General features: G+C 35.2%; 1 non-coding gene across 1 annotated transcript; it reads left to right on the top strand.

Moving 5' to 3' along the window:
• The first annotated feature begins 8,529 nt into the window (after positions 1–8,529).
• LOC118671064 lies at positions 8,530–8,637 on the top strand. Its single transcript, XR_004972581.1, has one exon. It is a non-coding gene; the product is annotated as a U6 spliceosomal RNA (small nuclear RNA).
• Positions 8,638–17,361: the final 8,724 nt, after the last annotated feature.

The raw sequence follows: 17,361 nt of genomic DNA, 5'->3' as shown, positions 1-17,361 counted from the left end.
GCAAATGATTATTTTCAAAAGCATAATAACTGAATCAGAGAAAGAAATGAAGATGTAATGTAAAGGATGGTCAACTGACTAATGCCAAGGTAGTAAGTTTCCTCAGGGATATTTTAGAGTTAAATACATCGTGATGTTCCAGTTTTGGAGTAAAAACAAAATTATTTTTGTGGCCTGGCATATGAGATTAAAGGGATTATGTCTTAGGGCTTGTAAATCAACAACAACAACAAAAATTTAAGGAAGAAAAACATCTAATATTTATTATAAGAATATGAGGAATATAAGCTAGCCCACAGAATAGAAGGATATAGGAATAAAAAGATAGTTTCTACAGGACACCAGAATATTAGCTCCAGAATGAACTAGTGTTTGTTAGCTCATTTTAAAATTCTAGGTGGTAAACACTGCACTAATTTCACCTAGACCAAATGTTCACTCCTTACCCCAAAGAAGGTGAATATGATAGTTTGTGATCAAAACTGATAAAAATGAAGAAGTGGTGAGAACTGGAATATGGTCAACTCAATTATATCTTTGATCTTTTAAATAATAGTTGCACTGCATTTTTGCTGGTCCAGTGATAAACCAAAGTAAAAGCAACTTTATACCTGATTCTATGTGTCGTTTTTTTCCTAGTCTTTGAAGCTGGGACTGCATATAAGATCCTTGGCAGAAGGATGTCATGATTGACAAACAACAATTTTCTACAGAGAATGGATAATTTCACGAAGAAAAATGTACTTGCTGTTACTAAAAGGAGGTGCTGTGTGAAGAAATAAATGATGGAAATTCATCAGAGATAGTTAGTTTGATGAGAGACAAGTAGGATAGTCATTTCAATTCATAAAGGATTCCCACATGAGACAAGACACTAAACAGCATAATGCCTAACATTGACAATCATTCTCTATGAGTCTCCCCAATCATTGGGGAAGATTTTCTGTGTTTATCCACTTGTCCAAACCTATTTCTGAATTAAGTTGACATATGGAATCTCTCCAAGGCATCTTTTTCCTAATCGTAATTAAACCCTGGATACTGAAATATTATCACTTCCAACTGTCAGCTAGGTCAATCCTAAAATGTCTGAATGCCAATGCAATAATCTACAAAGAGGTATTCAGAATGTATGTGTTATCTGAAGCATAATCTGAGTTTCCAAGAATTTCCTCTCTCAAGCCGGACTCCATCTAAATTGGGAGTACCCTTCCCTGCCTGGGTCTTATGGTTAAGTTTAAGACATTTCTTGAAACCTAACATGTAACTGTTAGGTAATCTACTATGTTAGGATTTATTCCCTACAACTGTGCATTACAAAAAAAGGAAAAGGTAACATAATCATGGAATTGCCTTCATTGTTTCTAATCTACATAGTTTAGCCTTAAAGGGAGTATTATTACATTTTTAACCTTGGGAGAGTTGTTTGTAAAAGATAGTTCAAATAATTTAGCCCCTTCATTAGCATTTTTGAAACCAACAAAGCAGTAAATATTTGACTCAGTAGGATGTGATGTAACCTTTTAAATTCTACCATATCCTTATTTATATAAAGGGGAACAACAGTAATTGTTCATAATAAAATGATAGCAAAGAAGTTTTGCTATCTCAAATTTCTCAAAGAAGTTTCTATTCTGCAAATTGAAATAGAAGAACAGCGTTGTATGAACCAGCAATTTAAACTGCATGGTCATCTGAATTCCAGTTTCCTTAATAGCTTTATCTCATGCCCCACTAGAAGTTAGGCAATTATTCATGTAGCTAGAAAAGAATTCTCAAAAATGTGTCAGGCAATCTGAATTGTGATCACTACTTTAGACTTTTTGTAGAACAATGAAAATGCTAGTCCAGAAACTGCTCCTTTCTTGTAAAGAAAGAGCACTATATCATCCACCTACTGGTTAACACAAAGCTGTGGATATATGGTCCATCAGGCAGTACTGCAAGTAAAATGTGAATGTTTTCTTCAGAATTGAGAAGGAAAAGGAAGGTTTACCAACAAATGTTTCCTTTGAGACTTCAAGAACCAAAATTAAGGGTTGTGAATACTAATCTAATTGCTTATCTAATTTCTCATAATTTTATACACACTGGTGAAATATTGTAAGGCGTGGGGTACAATTCAGTAAGATGTGGCTTTAAATCTTCCAGCCTTTATTAGCTGTGTGGCATCACATCTTAAATATTGTGTTTCATTATGCATAAAAATGATCAAAAAGTTCTTGAGAAGACTCAAGGCAATAAGGAAAGCACCTACAACTTCCAATGCATTAGTCAATCATTTTCTTTCTTTTTTAAAATTAAATGTTATGGAGTGACATTGATTAATAACATATAGATTTCAAGTATATATTTCTATGACACGTGATCTGTATCTTGCATTGTGTACCCATCACTCAAAGTCAAATCTTCTTCCATCACCATATATTTGACCAAATGTACCTTGCACTAACTCCTCCCTCTTCCTTCTGGTAACCACCATACTGTTGTCTGTGTCTATGAGGTTTTGTTTGTGTTTCTTGTTTGTTCATTTCTTGCTTTTAGTTTTATATCCCCCATACGAGTGAAATCATATGGTTCTCAACTTTTCCAGTCTGACTTATTTCTCTTAGAATGATATTCCAAAGTTCCATCCGTGCTGTTTCAAATGACAATATTTCATCTTTTCTTATGGCTGAGTAGTATTCCATTTATCTAATCATCTATCCAAAAATACTTCAGTTTTTTTCCATGTCTTGGCCACTGTGAATAATGCTGCAATGAACATAGGGGTGCATATATCTTTGAGAATAAAACTTTTCAAATTTTGGGGGTAAATACATAGAAGAGGTGTTGCTGCGTCATATGGTAACTGTATTTTCAGTGTTTTGAGGACTCTCCATACTGTTTTCCATAGTGGCTGTATTAGCTTACATTCCTACCAGCAGTGAATGTAATCTCTGCAACCTCCTCAATGCTTGTTATGACCTGTCTTGTTGATAATAGTCATTCTAATAGGTATGAGGTGGTATCTCATTGTAGTTTTAATTTGCATTTTCCTAACAGCTAGTGAAGTTGAGCATATATTCATAAATCTGTTAGCCATTTGTATGTCTTCTTGGTAGATGTGTCTGTTCAGGCCCACTCCCATTTTTTAATTGTATTATTTATTTGTTTTGTATAATACCATATGAATTCTTTATATATTTTGTATATTAACCCCTTGTCAAAACTGTTGTTTGCAAATATCTTCTACCATTCAGTGGGTTGCTTGTTTGTTTCTTTGGCAGTTTCTTCGGCTGCACAAAAGCTTTTTAGTTTGATATAGTACCATTTATTTATTTTTGTCTTTACTTTCCTTGCCTTTAGAGTCAAATTCATACAATTTTCTTTAAGACCAACCAAGGTACGTGCCCTGGACTGGAATCAAACCTGGGACCCTCCAGTCCGCAGGCCGGTGGTCTATGCACTGAGCCAAACTGACCAGGGCTAGTAATTATTCTATTGGAGAATATTTTAGTTTAGGCAGGAAATCCTTTTCTACTTTCTTACATCTGGAAACCAAGTACTATAAACACTCAATAAATATTTGATTATATATTATGACCCTCATCCCTACCACCCCAAAAAGTGAAAATGTTTAATAGACTAAAGGTTCATATTTAACTAACCTTGGCAGTCAAAACCACATGACTTCATGTATCACTTCAGAGAGCCTCAAGTCTACCTCCCCAACTTCACACTGCCTCATTCTATTTTAAATGCCAGCAAAGGGCAGGTGATTGCATTTTAAATGTCTGGAGTGACTTTCTACTAGCTTTAAATTATTGGCTATTGCTAACCCACAGAGTTGACAACACACTCACAGTCCACTTGGTGGGCAGACTAATAAGGATGTCCTCAGGGTTTGCATTACCAACAGCTCCTGTTGCGTTCTGCTCTGTGGGATCTTTAAAGTATTGTGCTGTTTTAATGGACTTTTCTCTATTTGTTTCTGTGCAGGATCTCTCTTAGAAGTAACTTCACTAAGTTTTAGATTAAAATGACAATTATAATCTTCTCAATTAGCTAATCAAAATGTGAATAAAGCTCATGCAAAATCAATTACTTAAATGATGACATTACAGATACTATAGTGAAAGATTCAGGAAAATAATGTAAACTTGGAATTTTAGCCTAATATTTCCAGACTGAGAATTTTACTATAATAAAAATTGCATTTTACTGATAAATCCCCATATAACGATGTTTCATTTATACCATTTATTAATTTCTATGTTCACAGTTATATAATATTATTTTTATGAACTGCTATAAAAGTTCAAGAATTCAATACCAGTAGCAATATCACTATAGAACCATCTATAAAATTCAGCATGTAAATGTATGAGCTTAATTTTCTATATCTTAACAAGTGCTGGTGGCGTTTCAATAACAATCTACCGGTCAGATATGAAGGTAGCTCTGAAAAATGCAGCCAAATCAAAGAGCAAAATAAATGAAAATATCTGTAATTCTTGATAGTGATATTTAATAATGTAGCATCCGGAAGTATGATTTTAACTCCGATTTAAAGAATGATAATACTAACTTTGGAGATCAGGGGGAAATATTATTGTGTATACTGATAACTGCTATTTGCTCTCTATTAATTAGATTTTTAAAGGTATATTATCTTATTAAGAATTATTTGTTAATGTCCCCAAAGAATTACAATGGTTATTATAAAACTGCAGTAATAATTTGAAGCAACCAAGTTTAAGAACAAGCTTAGGATAGAAAAGAATTTTAAAATGTTCTAAATGCTTTTTCCCTATTCTCCAATTCTAAGATCTATAAACAAAAGACAGCCTACTGCCTTCTTAAAAGTAAATCTTTGATTTCTCATCTCTTTTATAGAGAGTAACTAATTGAATACCACAAAAGTAGGTGGATGAGTTTATGGATTGTTTTAGTGGAGTCAAGAATAGGGCATATGAAGCATTTTAAAAATTGAGTTTCATATTTTATAATGTCTAACAATAGACTTTGGGATCAATGAATTACCAGATCAATTGTATTTTAAGTAAAAATACCCCCACAAGATTTGGAAGAACAAAGAGTATTAAAAGGAAAGGTTATCGAACTTGGAATTGGGAGAGCTGGATTTCACTCCAAATTTTGGCATGACAGATATTTAACTTTAAATGACATTTTGATCATTGTTAATAAAAATATTTGAATCCCAGACAATTAGATATATTTTAAAATTTCCCAAACTAACTTTAGACTTAAAGGATAGTTGAGCAATTGTACAAAGATTTTTATATATCCCTCTCACAGCTTTCTCTAATATATCCATTTCACAGAACTGTAATGAAATTGTTGGAACCAAGAAATTAACATTGGCATATTACTATGAACTACACACAAGACTTTACTCAAATTTTATCAGTTTTTTCAGTAATGTTCTCTTTTTGTTTCAAGGTCAAATCCAGGATCACACATTACATTTAGTTATTATTTTTCCTTTGTCTCTTTTAGTCTATAACAGTTCTTCAGACTATCCTTGTCTTTCATGACTTTGACACTTTCAAAGATTATTAATAATTTACTTTGCCCAATGTAAGTTGGCTGAGTCTGAAGGCGTCTTCATGACTAGACTGAAAATATGTATTTTTGTCAATAATATCACAAAGCTAATGTTGAGTTCTTAAAGCATCACATCACAGGACCATAATCTGCTGTCTTATTACTGATAATGTTGACCTTCCTGGTTTCTCCACTGTAATGTTGTTGTCTTTCCTTTGTGATTAAAGTATGTTAAGATGTGTATTTATTTACATATTTATGGATTCACTATTATTTTTATTCTCTGGATTATAACCAAGTCTATTATATTTATTTTGTTGGTCAAGTAGGTAGTCCTTACTTCAGTGTGATGGATGTTTTATACTAAGACTGCATCTTTTTGAGAGCATGACTTTATTTTTTAGTTTTGAAGAAAAGATAAACCAGAAACAAAAGAGTTTGTTTTTTTGCCAGGCATGTGTAGAAAAGAAATGGACAGAAGTATTGTTAATAACATAGCAGAGATTAGAAGGAAGTGACATTTCTCATTATCTTTTGTATATTCAAACTGCTAGAATTATAGTAATATTTCATATATTTCAAAGACAAATCAACAATTAAAATCAACCAGGATGTGGGAAAACTCAAAGTGGAATACAAACACTAATAAATAACCCTAACTCTATTAGCATGTTGATGAGCAAGAAAAGAACTATTGTAAGTAATTTCAGAAAATAGGACCTTGACTGGATATTGTCAAGGACAAAAAACAAACAAACATATGTATGTAACAAGTATGCTTCATGCAGAGATATGGGTAGCAATTCTGAAACTTCTTTGGATGTATACTATAGTAATCAAACAAGTGAATATATTGTAGTTAATAAGAGCCAGGTTTCTCACTGTTTGAGAAAGAATTTATAAATACAATGGGGCAATAAGGACACATAAGTAATACCTTAATCAATAAAGAAAAAGACATTATTTAAAAAAGGCAATTTGTCTGTGGTATTCGAATGAAGTTAAACTTATTAGTATATATATGTGTGTATAAATAATTAGATGCAGAAACATCGAAATTTTTATTTACAGGGATTGGTGTACATATATTCCCTAGCTCTGCGCAATGAGAAGTCTGGGAAGCAATGGCACCCCGGTAATAATAAATATACCTGGAGCCCAGATCGTGGATCCTAAATGCTATTGTTCATTTAAATATATTTAAAATGCATCAAGACTCCTTGTGGAATCAGGGTTGGGGCAGAAAATATAGTTTAAGGTATTTTAATGTTCTAGTTCTAAATTATTCAGTTTTGTTCACCAGGGGAAGAGCATCAGTACATCAAGCAAATAATCTTCTATTAATTTTAAAGAAATTGAAGAAGACATCTCCTTAATAGTAGGATTAGAGCAGAGGTTTTCTTCATATTAAAAGGAAAATAGTGATGTTGATGCAAGCCAAAAAAACAACTGAGGAACCCTCAATTCTGCAAGCCAGTGATTCTAAGACTGGTTTGTAATGTATGTAAGTTATACTTATGCTTGTTCCAATAAAAACTTATTTATTTCTTTATCCAATACCTCTAATAAATGAACAAGTATTTTTATTTTTAGTAGGATTCCCAAATACATTATTTAATAAACATATTTCTTCATTACAAAAATGTAAGTGAAATATGCATAATAAGCAATATCTAGTGAGATAAGTATCCACAAGTCATGCTTCACAGGTATGTTCCAATAGCAGATGTATGAAGAATACACAGATAGTTACAACACAAGGCATAATCTATCATCATTGCAAAACAACAAGGCTATATTCTGGGAAACAAATTTAAGTAAATTTTCATAGGAGGCTGTTTTCGGAGAAATGTGACATTTGAAGAGAACCATGAAACGTAGGCTTTGAAAAGGGCATGAAAACGCTAGGCCAGTGGTTCGGCAAACTGTGGCTCATGAGCCACATGCGGCTCTTTGGCCCCTGGAGTGTGGCTCTTCGACAAAATACCACGTGTGGGTGCGCAGGTACAGTGTGATTGAAACTTCGTGGCCCATGCGCAGAAGTCGGTTTTCAGAAAGGAGACAGACGAAACAAGTATACAAGACGAGTGTGGATGGGAGAGTTGGAAGGGGTCGACCTCAGCGAACGTGCCTCAATCAGATTGAGAACGTTTTTAGCAAAGGCCAGCTTAGGAGTACCCTAATTAAGTTAATAACAATGTACCTACCTCTATAGTTTAAGTTTAAAGAATTTGGCTCTCAAAAGAAATTTCCATCCTTGTACTGTTGATATTTGGCTTGTTGACTAATGAGTTTGCCGATCTCTGCGCTAGGCTGTGGAAATCTAATGTGTTAAGACGTTGTAAAAAAAAAAAAAAAAAAAAAGTGAGTATTTCAATGTGTCTCAAGTTCAAGCAACTAGTTAAGTATTGCTTTTAAAAGGTGGCAAAAAAAAAAAAAAGTTAGAAGTCATTGTGTTAAACCACTGTCATTTATTCAGAGAAGAGCAAAGTGAGCAAATATAGGAGCAATTATTTCTGCCCCAAAAGTTTCAATTTTCCTACTGGGACCAGAAGTCAGCCTGGGTATGACTTTCTCATGGCTGTGGCAGAAATGTAAGAGAGCATCTCTCACTTGTGTTACATCAGTCAACATCCCTTTAATCAAAACAAGTCATGTGCTCAGGCCCAGAATCAAAGAGTAGGGAGTGCCCTTGTAAGAAATGGGTAGAGAATGAATATTTTCAAAAAATAATCTTGTATGAAAAACACGTTAGTCATTTTCTTTCTACAAAATATCCTCTCTGCATTCTACTAAAAATTCTTATCGTTATCGCTTGTTATTTGAATGTTTCTGAATTAAGGAACAATAAATAATTTATATTTTTGTACCAGTTATGTAATCCACTACCTTGACTTTAATATTTTAGTTGCTCATGGAACAGACATTTGTAATAATTAAAGTTTACTATATTTACAATAACTCAAAACAACATATCAAGTGCTCATTCTAGTAGCACATGTACTAAACTTGGAATAATAACAGAGAAGATTAGCATGGCCCCTGCACAAACATGACATGCAAATTCATGAAATGTTCTGTATTTTCTTGTAAGGAGTAGCAAATAAGCCATAGAGCTCCAATGCACAGTATAATGACTATCCTATATAATAAAAGCCTAATATGCTAAGTGTCCGGTCATCCATTCAACCAATCAAAGCATAATATGCTAATGATATGCTAAGGCTACTCAACTGCTCGCTGTCATGTGCACTGACCACCAGGGGGCAGATGCTCCAACTGGTAGGTTAGCTTGCTGCTGGGGTCCGGCCAATTAGGAATGAGCGAGGCGGGCCAGACATACCCTGGAGCCCTCCCATGGTCTCTCCCCGGCTGGCGAACTTCCCGCATCCCTCTCCAGCTCCGATCGTGCACTGGTGGGGTCCCTCAGCTTGGCCTGTGCCCTCTTGCAACCTGGGACCCCTCAAGGGATGTCGGAGAGCTGGTTTCAGCCCAATCCCTCAGGTCAGGCCGAGAGACCTCACTGGTGCACGAATTCATACACCGGGCCTCTAGTAGATAATAATATTGTACTACAATATTATGTGACAAATATTGCTTCAATGGCAATCATATGGCAATATGCAAATGTATCAAAGTAACATGCTGTACACTTTAAATTTATGAAATGTAACGTCAAATTTAATAATTAAAAAAGACAGTCCATAACGTTATACATTTCATTGAATTCATGATTGATTTTGAACTATTTGTCACAGAACTGAAACTGAACTGTTTTAAAGGAGAGAAATATAAATGGTATAATTGATGTAAATGGTGCATTTTAGCTATAAAATACTATGGTAGCTATATATGGTTTTAAAAAACATTTCCCTCTCAGCTTTTAGAGAAAACTGAATTCAATTAAAAATACACCTAAAGAAATGCTTTGTGACATATTGGTAACCAGTCCAGTTTTAGCATATCTAGTCACTCGAAGCATGGAAATATGTATTCTCTAAGAAGAACTTCTGTATCCCAAAGTCAGAGTCTAGCTGGAGGATTTCCAACTAGATGCCTAGTCATTGTTACAGAAAACTTCCTAGCTTTCCCCGTCTGAACATAATTCCATGTGTACTATCATGTACTACCTGGGGAGAATACTAGGTTTAAAAATGTGTTATGCATCGATGTGAGAGTTCATCCTTCTGTTACATTGTCATTATTACTCAGCAGGGAGTTCAAATGATAATTTAAGGTACCTTGAACTTTGGGTCTCCAACTTTACAAATTACTATATTTACCCTAAGTTTTTAAATCTATAGTAGAGGGAAGGCAGGTATTTATTTTTTTCATAGTTGTTTAACTTTAAAGATCTGGGAGATTGAGCTATCTTACACAAATAACAGGAAAAAAGAATGTATCTGGCTTTCAAAATGTGTAAATAATGGAAACCATCAATCTCTCTATACACAGTTATTATGGTTTCAAATAACTTCTAGAATGTGTTTTGAAAGTTGATCCTCCAGTTTTACACATGTGGTCAAGGAAACTGTTCCTTATTATATTAAAGCAAGCAATACACTACGTGTGAATGTGTGTGTGTGTGTATGTGTGTGTGTGTGTGTGTAAAACAACTGGTGAAAGATCTGAGAACTTTAAAGTATACAAGTCATTTTAGGTTTGTATGTATAATCTTCTTAAGACTCAATAAATATTAAACCCATAGATGATATATGTCAGTAATAGCTATTTTGAATGTGGACATTTATCTTCTGTCTCTATTTCAGTGGTGTTCAAAGTTTTTCTCATATGATATGAGATTGTACTATATATATTTCAGAGGCAAGATTATGTGAATCTGTTCTCCTGAAAAAAAAAATATAAGATTTGTTTTAAAATATTATTTCCTCCCACCATATTCCTTTGCTCAGAATAAATGAAATGTAAACAATTGTAACGGAACAATTCACCAATTATCAATTTATATGCAAATCTCATCAACTTTTCTATGACAATCATGCCTAATTCCAGGAAGGAATATGTATGATACTGTATCTCTGCTTTCCTACGAATTCACAAACTATGCTTTTTAAATGACTGCTGACCACTGGCTACTATGACCACACTTTAGAATGCAGAAGTGAAATATAGCACCTAACAGGCTAATTTTTCTTGTTGGCAGTGTACTATTTTCACTACTTAAATTTAAGTATTACAAAATCATGCATAGAGTAAAAGTCCAACATAAAATGTAAAAAGTAACATTTGAGCCATCAATTTAGTGTATTTGAATACAGCTCTTAATAAAATTTTCAGTGTATCCAGGGCATGCAAAAAATACTTAATTATTCTCCTTATTACCTGAACACTGTGATTAATTTTGTTCACTATTAAAACCATGTTTTCAACAGCACCCCCATGAACTCATGTTAGATCTAATATCATAGCCCTGACTCCTGAAAGTCAATAAATACTGATTGATCTGTAACCTCTAGAGCAGTGGTTCTCAACCTTCCTAATGCTGTAACCCTTTAATACAGTTCCTCATGTTGTGGTGACCCCCAACCATAAAATTATTTTTGTTGCTACTTCATAACTGTACTTTTGCTACTGTTATGAATCGTAATGTAAATATCTGATATGCAGGATGTATTTTCTTTGTTACAAATTGAACATAATTAAAGCATAGTGATTAATCACAAACACAATCTGTAATAATATATGTGTTTTCCGATGGTCTTAGGCGACCCTTGTGAAAGGGTCGCTCGACCCCCAAAGGGGTCGCAACCCACAGGTTGAGAACCACTGCTCTAGAGTATTGTTTTTCAGCAGAAGAGTTTGTTGAAAATTGTCCAGAAATGTAAACTAAAATATTACCTCTTATGAATATAAAATTTGTTACATTTCACCAAAAACCATCTCTTTTTTAAATAGGTCTTATTTTCTTCCTTGTGTAATTCTACCTTCTCCTAGACCAACATCTGGGTTTTCTCTTCAACCCTAATCTTAAATCCTCTTAAACTCGCTGAGGATGAATGGACGCTGTCATGGTTACTGAGATCCTGAAAGGGTGAGAGTAGAGAGAGAGTGGACCTGAGTTTACTCTTCATGGAAATAAGCACATTGCAATCATCAGTCGGATTTCCCATAGCATGCAAGGGAAATCAAAGTGGAATATTTCTCCTCAATATGCCTAGGCCCTGCAGAGTTTGAAATTTGAATTTAATGTCACTTTTCTGTTTTACAGAATAGTCTATTGATTATTGAGAGAGAGAAAGGGAGAAGAGAGAAATATCGATGTGAGCGTGAAACATCTATTGGCTGCCTCCTGCACACTCCCTATGGGGATCGCCTATAACCAGGCATGTGACTTGACCAGGAATTGAACCAGCAACTTTGGGTGCACAGGACGATGCCCAACCAACTGAGCCACACTTACACTGACCAGGGCTAATGTCACTTTTCTTTATGAAATGCTTTTGTTGTGATTGAGTCAATACATAACTCTATAGGTAATAGCAGGTCACATTCAGTGAGCTCTGATTTCTCATATGTGCTGTTGCTAAGGGTCCTTGGAGAACAAGAACTAAAGACCTTTGACCTTTCTGTCTTTAAAAATTGAGGCCTGATTCATACCAACGTTGCATCTGGACTTTGAGATTTCTGGGTGTTTTGTTTGTTTGTTTGTTTGTTTTAAATATGTTTTTATTTATTTTAGAGAGAGAAAGAGGAAAGGAAAGGGAGAGAGAAATATCAATGTGAGAGAGAAACATGGATAGGCTACCTACTGCACGCCCCTTACTGGGGATCGAGCCCAGAACCAGGGTATGTGCCCTGACCGGGAACTGCACCAGAGACCTTTAGGTGCATGTGATGATGCTCAACCAACTGAGCCACACCAGCCAGGGTGAGGTTTCTATTTTAAAAGAGTGAAGCAATCCCTTTCGTTTGGTGATTGAAGAAAAAGGCTTCTCCACGTATCTCCCCTACCCTTTGCCCTCTTCTGCCTTTCCACAGCCATTGTTTTCCTTTCCTTATCATATTCATGACTTGCCAAAAAGTTAATATAACTCAAAAGACAGGGCCAAATTGGCAGAGGGGTGTCCACCAAAGCTATTCACCCACTTCTTTTTCAATTAATTTGCAAATCAATTTAATAAGTTCTTGAAACCTCTGCCATCCACAGTCAACACTTGGTTTGGGAGGAGGGTGTCTACAATCTCATCTTATTACATTTTGACCTGTGGGCCCATGTCCAGCAGGGAGAGAAAAGAATATAACCTTTGGTCTCAGTCTGGTACTTTAATCCACTTTGGCACAGGCTGAAACCACCTGGGATAGACTTGCTGCTATGGAAAATAAAAATATGCCTTGTGAAATTATGCTTACAGACTTTTTTTGGTCTTGAGCAAAAATTTCCCCCACCAAAGTTTATTTGAATATAAATAAAGAAAGAGAGAGAAACTCAGAAAATAAATATTAGAAAAGCAATAAAAGATCCCTTTATAGGAAATGGCTTGCCCTAAAAGGAAGAACCACATCAAACCCAGCAAAAGGCCAATCCCCGCCTTTCTGTTTGCTCCTGCGAGTCCACCTGCAAGAGGCAGACAGACATTTGGGATTTTAAGGTGATGGCCAGGAAAACAGATTTATGAAGCTAAGTCTCCTCTACAAATTGACAAATGTATTTAGACATGAAAATTTGATTTTAGTCTTTTTAGAAAAGCCAACCTATACTAGATAAAGAGAAAAATCAAGATTACATATATAAGCATTATATAGATATATATTATATATATACATATATTTAATTTTTACAACAAAAACATCCATAATTATTAAGTAGAAAACACTATAGATGAAGCCAAGCAGTACAGCAAAAATCTATTATAGGCCTGGCCCAGCTGCCTGCTTTAAAAGTATTAAGGGCCCATGACTCTAGCACATTCATTTTATGTGAAAATAAATTTTCCTGAACCTTTTATATATCTTTCAGGACACATAAATATATTTTAATTATACACGTTTGCTTTCATTTTTTAAAATATCATTTTTTAAAAATGTACGTTTTTTAATATTCTTTAGTATTATTGAATTCACACCATTCAGCTCAGTCTCATAAAATATAATTCATATAATTGAAAAACAAGAAACTGAAGGATAATTGATAAGATCAGGCTTTGGTTAAGTTTCTAAGTGCTAATTTCATAATATGAAATTCTTAATTGGTTATAAAGCTATAGGATTTTTAGTTAGCATTTATTTTCAAAAGGAAAAAATACAGCCTTAGACGGTTTGGTTCAGTGGCTAGAGCGTTGGCCTGTGGACTGAAGGGTCTCAGGTTCGAACCCAGTCAAAGGCATGTACCTTGGTTATGGGCACATCCCCAGTAAGCAGTGTGCAGGAGGCAGCTGATCAGCGTTTCTAACTCTCTATCCTCTCCCTTCCTTTCTGTAAAAAATCAATAAAATATATTAAAAAACAAATATATAAATAAATAATAAAAAGCCATTCATTTTTTAAAAAGGAAAAAATATGGATATTTCTTAGCATTTAATTCCTAGGAGGGATTTTAAAAAGTTTCAAAATTCTATAAGTCACAGTTGAAAGATGCTAAGACTTAAGAGTAGAGATAATTTGTTTTGTTACCACAGCCAGTAAGTTATGGATTAATAACTCAAATTTCCATCTGCTGATTTTCACTTCCATGTTCCTATGTCTTACTACTGTGTATATTTTTCACCTTCTCTGGCCATCCATTTTTGTTGTTGTTTTATTTTTCCTTTCTGCCTTTAATTATCTGTCCTTTAACTGAAGCTCAGGACATTGAACATAATGCATTGGTCACTGCTTTTCCCTGTTTATTTTGCATTGGTGTATCTGAAATTGGTTTACTTGAAAATTACAAACTATAACATTTTGTTCAAATAAAATTGAACTTGCTGGAGTTTTCCAGTTCCCTGCCCCCTCCCCAAATCCTGATACAGGAATATGATTTAGTTCACCGAGTCAGCAACTTTTCAGGATAAGTTACCCTTCTTTTCCCTACCTCTGCTGACATTTCCAGAGTTCCCCCAATCTGTGCATCAGAAGAGGCTGCACAGAGTAGAGCATCCACGTAGGGCTGCTGCAAGGAGATCTTGGGAGGCACTGAAATGTTCCGAAATTAAGGCAGCCCATCACTTGGAAATAGAGTCTATGATGTACATTCTAAAAATTCATTTGAAATGTCACTGCCTTCCACTAAGTACTCACTATGACAAATTCTAGTTTGGTGCTGATTTCTTTTACAAGCAAGTCATAAAGTTTTTGAAAATAAAGTTTGCATTGAAAATGCCAACAAACATTTAATTGTTTAAAAAAAATCAGTGCCTGAAAAGTAGAGAAAATATATATTTCCATAAATTATCCCTGTGTTTTTTTTTGTTGTTGTTGTTGTTTTAAGAATAGGGGACTTTGGTGATTGTTTATATTCGATTCAGTAGCTTTGGTTCATTTTCCTTAAAATATTGTATTAGATAAGAAAATTGCCCTAATCGGTTTGGCTCAGTGGATAGAGCATCAGCCTGCGGACTCAAGGGTCCCAGGTTCGATTCCGGTCAAGGGTATGTACCTTGGTTGCGGGCACATCCCCAGTAGGGGGTGTGCAGGAGGTAGCGGATTGATGTTTTTCTCTCATCGATGTTTCTAACTCTATCCGTCTCCCTTCCTCTCTGTAAAAAATCAATAAAATTGCCAGAACCGGTTTGGCTCAGTGGATGGAGCGTCGGCCTGCGGACTGGGGGGTCCCGGGTTCGATTCCGGTCAAGGGCGTGTGCCTGGGTTGCGGGCACATCCCCAGTGGGAGATGTGCGGGAGGCGGCTGATCGATGTTTCTCTCTCATCGATGTTTCTAGCTCTCTGTCTCTCTCCCTTCCTCTCTGTGAAGAATCAGTAAAATATATTTTAAAAAAAAAATCAATAAAATATATTTTTTTAAAAAAAGGAAAATTACTAAAATATATTAGTACACGTATACGCATTGCAATAAAACAAGAATAATTGCTGGAAACTGTATCTTTTTTTCTAGCCTTTGGGCCACGTGTCACCAGAACACAGAATTTCCAAATGTCTTCTCACTCTTCTTTTAATAAGCAACGGGGCCAGCTAGATGGTGTGTAGCATCCAATAAGCTTCCTGTACCTAATTGGTTTCCACATACAAAGTGACAGGAGTTTTAAGCAGCAGAATTGCATCATAGATAGCAGCACAATCCAATGGCTTATTTTTTAGGTCTTCTCTATTCTCTATTATAGCATGTTCTATCCACAATAGCAATGTCTCAAAGTGAGATGTCCATTATTGTGAATTTCAAATTGCACACTGCTGGAGTCTCTGTATCCTAAAGTACCACACAACCTCTCCCAGGCAATCATTTATATTTTCCCAGTCCTTTTTGCTTTCCAATCTGGCCTGTGACCAAGAAAGAGAGCAGGGCACAATTGGAGCATGAGTACCTGTTTCACTGATCAAGAGGAGTGGGCTGGAATTTCTCTGCTACACCCCGCTATAAATCAGTGTCTTAAAAATACCTGGCATGTTAACAACAGGTCACTGTCCTCCGAAGCAGAAAATGTTACCACGCAGGAGGAAAGAAGTTGAGAGGTTAAGAGACGGCATTTGGTTCGGCAAAAGAATTAAACCTGAAAATAGCAAAGGGAATCTCAACTTGCTGCATATTTGAATACTATATTAAGGGTACTGGAAGAGCAAATGCAATGAATATGAACTATAATCTTCATTAATCTTTTTTGTTTAAATTATATTTTTATTTACTTCAGAGAGGAAGGGAGAGGGAGAGATAGAAAGATCAATGATGAGAGATCAATGATGCCTCCTCCTAGGGATCAAGCCTGCAACCCGGGGATGTGCCCTGACCAGAATAAGACTATTACCTTCTAGTTCATACGTAGACACTCAACCACTGAGCAACACCAGCCGTGCTATTCTTTACCATTCATTGGTGGAAATTTTCTTGGGGATGACAAGGCTAATAAAATAGAAAAAAATAAATCATTCAGTAATACTGGGATATGAAATCAAAAGCATAGAGACTCTTAATAACTAAAATATGGACATTTTTAGTTATAAAGACAATATGTATACTTTCATAATTTTTATCTTTTTGGAGAATTTATAGCTCTAGTCATTTAAGACGTGCACTATCCCAATATGTTTACAAGGGCAACATTACAATTGCTATAAGCAATTGAATAAGCTCAGAAGACGATAGCAAATAAGAAATGAAAACTCTGCCCTAACCAGTTTGGCTCAGTGGATAGAGCGTCGGACTGCATACTGAAGGGTCCCAGGTTCGATTCCGGTCAAGGGCATGTACCTTGGTTGTGGGAACAACCCCAGTCGGGGGCGTGCAGGAGGCAGCTGATTGATGTCTCTCTCTCATTGATGTTTCTAACTCTCTATCCTTCTCCTTTCCTCTCTGTAAAAAATCAATGAAGTATATTAAAAAAAAAAAAAAAGAAACAAAAACTCTGGTACAGAAACTGTTTCGTCATTTCCCATTTATGTTCCCATTCAGTTTTTCAGGACCTAGTTGCCTTACTTAACTTCTTTTTTTCATGTGAATTGTGAGAATTCAAGATTGCATGCATGTGTGTATACTTTCACTTACATGCTTTTTGAGGCCTTATAAATGTGCACAAGGATGGAATAGGATTGGCTGACAGGCAGGATATAGAGCTAAGCATAGAGATGAGATATTGGAGAATTACAGGCTGAAGAATTAATGCTAAAGGTAAAGAAATAAAATATTTGGGGAGTATAAGATAC

The sequence above is a fragment of the Myotis myotis genome, unplaced genomic scaffold (genome assembly GCF_014108235.1).
Source record: "Myotis myotis isolate mMyoMyo1 unplaced genomic scaffold, mMyoMyo1.p scaffold_m19_p_16, whole genome shotgun sequence".
Lineage (NCBI taxonomy): Eukaryota > Metazoa > Chordata > Mammalia > Chiroptera > Vespertilionidae > Myotis > Myotis myotis.
Note: the sequence above shows the minus strand (reverse complement) of the source record. Positions and strands in the feature narration are given on the sequence as shown.